At 57.9% G+C, this 5,000-nt stretch overlaps 12 non-coding genes and 2 pseudogenes across 12 annotated transcripts in view; all 14 read left to right on the top strand.

The window, feature by feature from the left end:
* Nucleotides 1-177: 177 nt before the first annotated feature.
* On the top strand, nucleotides 178-296 carry LOC121892607. The gene has a single exon (XR_006094581.1). It is a non-coding gene; the product is annotated as a 5S ribosomal RNA (ribosomal RNA).
* A 256-nt stretch (nucleotides 297-552) lies between these two features.
* Nucleotides 553-671, top strand: LOC121893082. The gene has a single exon (XR_006094996.1). It is a non-coding gene; the product is annotated as a 5S ribosomal RNA (ribosomal RNA).
* A 254-nt stretch (nucleotides 672-925) lies between these two features.
* LOC121892743 lies at nucleotides 926-1,045 on the top strand. Its single transcript, XR_006094710.1, has one exon. It is a non-coding gene; the product is annotated as a 5S ribosomal RNA (ribosomal RNA).
* A 254-nt stretch (nucleotides 1,046-1,299) lies between these two features.
* LOC121893081 lies at nucleotides 1,300-1,418 on the top strand. The gene has a single exon (XR_006094995.1). It is a non-coding gene; the product is annotated as a 5S ribosomal RNA (ribosomal RNA).
* A 256-nt stretch (nucleotides 1,419-1,674) lies between these two features.
* LOC121892923 lies at nucleotides 1,675-1,783 on the top strand (annotated as a pseudogene).
* A 224-nt stretch (nucleotides 1,784-2,007) lies between these two features.
* LOC121893080 lies at nucleotides 2,008-2,126 on the top strand. Its single transcript, XR_006094994.1, has one exon. It is a non-coding gene; the product is annotated as a 5S ribosomal RNA (ribosomal RNA).
* Nucleotides 2,127-2,350: 224 nt separating this feature from the next.
* On the top strand, nucleotides 2,351-2,469 carry LOC121892751. Its single transcript, XR_006094718.1, has one exon. It is a non-coding gene; the product is annotated as a 5S ribosomal RNA (ribosomal RNA).
* Nucleotides 2,470-2,755: 286 nt separating this feature from the next.
* LOC121892606 lies at nucleotides 2,756-2,874 on the top strand. Its single transcript, XR_006094580.1, has one exon. It is a non-coding gene; the product is annotated as a 5S ribosomal RNA (ribosomal RNA).
* Nucleotides 2,875-3,130: 256 nt separating this feature from the next.
* LOC121893079 lies at nucleotides 3,131-3,249 on the top strand. The gene has a single exon (XR_006094993.1). It is a non-coding gene; the product is annotated as a 5S ribosomal RNA (ribosomal RNA).
* Nucleotides 3,250-3,505: 256 nt separating this feature from the next.
* Nucleotides 3,506-3,624, top strand: LOC121893078. The gene has a single exon (XR_006094992.1). It is a non-coding gene; the product is annotated as a 5S ribosomal RNA (ribosomal RNA).
* Nucleotides 3,625-3,878: 254 nt separating this feature from the next.
* Nucleotides 3,879-3,997, top strand: LOC121893076. The gene has a single exon (XR_006094990.1). It is a non-coding gene; the product is annotated as a 5S ribosomal RNA (ribosomal RNA).
* Nucleotides 3,998-4,253: 256 nt separating this feature from the next.
* LOC121892922 lies at nucleotides 4,254-4,362 on the top strand (annotated as a pseudogene).
* A 256-nt stretch (nucleotides 4,363-4,618) lies between these two features.
* Nucleotides 4,619-4,737, top strand: LOC121893075. The gene has a single exon (XR_006094989.1). It is a non-coding gene; the product is annotated as a 5S ribosomal RNA (ribosomal RNA).
* Nucleotides 4,738-4,991: 254 nt separating this feature from the next.
* LOC121892603 overlaps nucleotides 4,992-5,000 on the top strand; it is a 119-nt gene continuing 110 nt past the window's right edge. Inside the window, exon 1 of the ribosomal RNA XR_006094577.1 lies at nucleotides 4,992-5,000. This exon is cut by the window's right edge and continues 110 nt beyond it. This is a non-coding gene — a ribosomal RNA (5S ribosomal RNA).

The following is a 5,000-nucleotide window of genomic DNA, read 5'->3' as shown; positions in this document are numbered from 1 at the left end:
GCAGAACTGTGCGCGGGAGTCCCACTCTGGTATTTCTCCGACGGAGGAATGGATCGGAACGCTCTCCGCGCAGCTGCCGCCTGGGCGTTGAAGGCGCGTCTGACGAGCGACATCCCTAAAAGGCCCATGCGTGGTACCTTGGACAGCTTAAAAGGCCCATGCGTGGTACCTTGGACAGCTTACGGCCATACCACCCTGAACACGCCCGATCTCGTCTGATCTCGGAAGCTAAGCAGGGTCAGGCCTGGTTAGTACTTGGATGGGAGACCGCCTGGGAATACCAGGTGCTGTAAGCTTTTTCACTTTTCTCCACAAGCGCCCGCCCGCCGTGTTTAACGTAGGGATCCTCTCTCTTGTTTTCCTCCGTGTCTGTGCAGAACTGTGCGCAGGAGTCCCACTCTCTGGTATTTCTCCGACGGAGGAATGGATCGGAACGCTCTCCCCGCAGCTGCCGCCTGGGCGTTGAAGGCGCGTCTGATGAGCGACATCCCTAAAAGGCCCATGCGTGGTACCTTGGACAGCTTAAAAGGCCCATGCGTGGTACCTTGGGCAGCTTACGGCCATACCACCCTGAACACGCCCGATCTCGTCTGATCTCGGAAGCTAAGCAGGGTCGGGCCTGGTTAGTACTTGGATGGGAGACCGCCTGGGAATACCAGGTGCTGTAAGCTTTTTCACTTTTCTCCACAAGCGCCCGCCCGCCGTGTTTAACGCAGGGATCCTCTCTCTTGTTTTCCTCCGTGTCTGTGCAGAACTGTGCGCGGGAGTCCCACTCTGGTATTTCTCCGACGGAGGAATGGATCGGAACGCTCTCCGCGCAGCTGCCGCCTGGGCGTTGAAGGCGCGTCTGAGGAGCGACATCCCTAAAAGGCCCATGCGTGGTACCTTGGACAGCTTAAAAGGCCCATGCGTGGTACCTTGGACAGCTTACGGCCATACCACCCTGAACACGCCCGATCTCGTCTGATCTCGGAAGCTAAGCAGGGTCGGGCCCTGGTTAGTACTTGGATGGGAGACCGCCTGGGAATACCAGGTGCTGTAAGCTTTTTCACTTTTCTCCACAAGCGCCCGCCCGCCGTGTTTAACGTAGGGATCCTCTCTCTTGTTTTCCTCCGTGTCTGTGCAGAACTGTGCGCGGGAGTCCCACTCTGGTATTTCTCCGACGGAGGAATGGATCGGAACGCTCTCCCCGCAGCTGCCGCCTGGGCGTTGAAGGCGCGTCTGACGAGCGACATCCCTAAAAGGCCCATGCGTGGTACCTTGGACAGCTTAAAAGGCCCATGCGTGGTACCTTGGACAGCTTACGGCCATACCACCCTGAACACGCCCGATCTCGTCTGATCTCGGAAGCTAAGCAGGGTCGGGCCTGGTTAGTACTTGGATGGGAGACCGCCTGGGAATACCAGGTGCTGTAAGCTTTTTCACTTTTCTCCACAAGCGCCCGCCCGCCGTGTTTAACGTAGGGATCCTCTCTCTTGTTTTCCTCCGTGTCTGTGCAGAACTGTGCGCGGGAGTCCCACTCTCTGGTATTTCTCCGACGGAGGAATGGATCGGAACGCTCTCCCCGCAGCTGCCGCCTGGGCGTTGAAGGCGCGTCTGACGAGCGACATCCCTAAAAGGCCCATGCGTGGTACCTTGGACAGCTTAAAAGGCACATGCGTGGTACCTTGGACAGCTTACGGCCATACCACCCTGAACACGCCTGATCTCGGAAGCTAAGCAGAGTCGGGCCTGGTTAGTACTTGGATGGGAGACCGCCTGGGAATACCAGGTGCTGTAAGCTTTTTCACTTTTCTCCACAAGCGCCCGCCCGCCGTGTTTAACGTAGGGATCCTCTCTCTTGTTTTCCTCCGTGTCTGTGTAGAACTGTGCGCGGGAGTCCCACTCTCTGGTATTTCTCCGACGGAGGAATGGATCGGAACGCTCTCCCCGCAGCTGCCGCCTGGGCGTTGAAGGCGCGTCTGACGAGCGACATCCCTAAAAGGCCCATGCGTGGTACCTTGGACAGCTTACGGCCATACCACCCTGAACACGCCCGATCTCGTCTGATCTCGGAAGCTAAGCAGGGTCGGGCCTGGTTAGTACTTGGATGGGAGACCGCCTGGGAATACCAGGTGCTGTAAGCTTTTTCACTTTTCTCCACAAGCGCCCGCCCGCCGTGTTTAACGTAGGGATCCTCTCTCTTGTTTTCCTCCGTGTCTGTGCAGAACTGTGCGCGGGAGTCCCACTCTCTGGTATTTCTCCGACGGAGGAATGGATCGGAACGCTCTCCCCGCAGCTGCCGCCTGGGCGTTGAAGGCGCGTCTGACGAGCGACATCCCTAAAAGGCCCATGCGTGGTATCTTGGACAGCTTACGGCCATACCACCCTGAACACGCCCGATCTCGTCTGATCTAGGAAGCTAAGCAGGGTCGGGCCTGGTTAGTACTTGGATGGGAGACCGCCTGGGAATACCAGGTGCTGTAAGCTTTTTCACTTTTCTCCACAAGCGCCCGCCCGCCGTGTTTAACGTAGGGATCCTCTCTCTTGTTTTCCTCCGTGTCTGTGCAGAACTGTGCGCGGGAGTCCCACTCTGGTATTTCTCCGACGGAGGAATGGATCGGAACGCTCTCCGCGCAGCTGCCGCCTGGGCGTTGAAGGCGCGTCTGACGAGCGACATCCCTAAAAGGCCCATGCGTGGTACCTTGGACAGCTTAAAAGGCCCATGCGTGGTACCTTGGACAGCTTAAAAGGCCCATGCGTGGTACCTTGGACAGCTTACGGCCATACCACCCTGAACACGCCCGATCTCGTCTGATCTCGGAAGCTAAGCAGGGTCAGGCCTGGTTAGTACTTGGATGGGAGACCGCCTGGGAATACCAGGTGCTGTAAGCTTTTTCACTTTTCTCCACAAGCGCCCGCCCGCCGTGTTTAACGTAGGGATCCTCTCTCTTGTTTTCCTCCGTGTCTGTGCAGAACTGTGCGCGGGAGTCCCACTCTCTGGTATTTCTCCGACGGAGGAATGGATCGGAACGCTCTCCCCGCAGCTGCCGCCTGGGCGTTGAAGGCGCGTCTGATGAGCGACATCCCTAAAAGGCCCATGCGTGGTACCTTGGACAGCTTAAAAGGCCCATGCGTGGTACCTTGGGCAGCTTACGGCCATACCACCCTGAACACGCCCGATCTCGTCTGATCTCGGAAGCTAAGCAGGGTCGGGCCTGGTTAGTACTTGGATGGGAGACCGCCTGGGAATACCAGGTGCTGTAAGCTTTTTCACTTTTCTCCACAAGCGCCCGCCCGCCGTGTTTAACGTAGGGATCCTCTCTCTTGTTTTCCTCCGTGTCTGTGCAGAACTGTGCGCGGGAGTCCCACTCTCTGGTATTTCTCCGACGGAGGAATGGATCGGAACGCTCTCCCCGCAGCTGCCGCCTGGGCGTTGAAGGCGCGTCTGACGAGCGACATCCCTAAAAGGCCCATGCGTGGTACCTTGGACAGCTTAAAAGGCCCATGCGTGGTACCTTGGACAGCTTACGGCCATACCACCCTGAACACGCCCGATCTCGTCTGATCTCGGAAGCTAAGCAGGGTCGGGCCTGGTTAGTACTTGGATGGGAGACCGCCTGGGAATACCAGGTGCTGTAAGCTTTTTCACTTTTCTCCACAAGCGCCCGCCCGCCGTGTTTAACGTAGGGATCCTCTCTCTTGTTTTCCTCCGTGTCTGTGCAGAACTGTGCGCGGGAGTCCCACTCTGGTATTTCTCCGACGGAGGAATGGATCGGAACGCTCTCCCCGCAGCTGCCGCCTGGGCGTTGAAGGCGCGTCTGACGAGCGACATCCCTAAAAGGCCCATGCGTGGTACCTTGGACAGCCTAAAAGGCCCATGCGTGGTACCTTGGACAGCTTACGGCCATACCACCCTGAACACGCCCGATCTCGTCTGATCTCGGAAGCTAAGCAGGGTCGGGCCTGGTTAGTACTTGGATGGGAGACCGCCTGGGAATACCAGGTGCTGTAAGCTTTTTCACTTTTCTCCACAAGCGCCCGCCCGCCGTGTTTAACGTAGGGATCCTCTCTCTTGTTTTCCTCCGTGTCTGTGCAGAACTGTGCGCGGGAGTCCCACTCTCTGGTATTTCTCCGACGGAGGAATGGATCGGAACGCTCTCCCCGCAGCTGCCGCCTGGGCGTTGAAGGCGCGTCTGACGAGCGACATCCCTAAAAGGCCCATGCGTGGTACCTTGGACAGCTTAAAAGGCCCATGCGTGGTACCTTGGACAGCTTACGGCCATACCACCCTGAACACGCCTGATCTCGGAAGCTAAGCAGAGTCGGGCCTGGTTAGTACTTGGATGGGAGACCGCCTGGGAATACCAGGTGCTGTAAGCTTTTTCACTTTTCTCCACAAGCGCCCGCCCGCCGTGTTTAACGTAGGGATCCTCTCTCTTGTTTTCCTCCGTGTCTGTGTAGAACTGTGCGCGGGAGTCCCACTCTCTGGTATTTCTCCGACGGAGGAATGGATCGGAACGCTCTCCCCGCAGCTGCCGCCTGGGCGTTGAAGGCGCGTCTGACGAGCGACATCCCTAAAAGGCCCATGCGTGGTACCTTGGACAGCTTAAAAGGCCCATGCGTGGTACCTTGGGCAGCTTACGGCCATACCACCCTGAACACGCCCGATCTCGTCTGATCTCGGAAGCTAAGCAGGGTCGGGCCTGGTTAGTACTTGGATGGGAGACCGCCTGGGAATACCAGGTGCTGTAAGCTTTTTCACTTTTCTCCACAAGCGCCCGCCCGCCGTGTTTAACGTAGGGATCCTCTCTCTTGTTTTCCTCCGTGTCTGTGCAGAACTGTGCGCGGGAGTCCCACTCTGGTATTTCTCCGACGGAGGAATGGATCGGAACGCTCTCCGCGCAGCTGCCGCCTGGGCGTTGAAGGCGCGTCTGAGGAGCGACATCCCTAAAAGGCCCATGCGTGGTACCTTGGACAGCTTAAAAGGCCCATGCGTGGTACCTTGGACAGCTTACGGC

The sequence above is a fragment of the Thunnus maccoyii genome, chromosome 24, assembly GCF_910596095.1.
Source record: "Thunnus maccoyii chromosome 24, fThuMac1.1, whole genome shotgun sequence".
NCBI classification, from domain to species: domain Eukaryota; kingdom Metazoa; phylum Chordata; class Actinopteri; order Scombriformes; family Scombridae; genus Thunnus; species Thunnus maccoyii.
The sequence above is the reverse complement of the archived record's forward strand: the minus strand, read 5'-3'. Positions and strand labels throughout refer to the sequence as shown.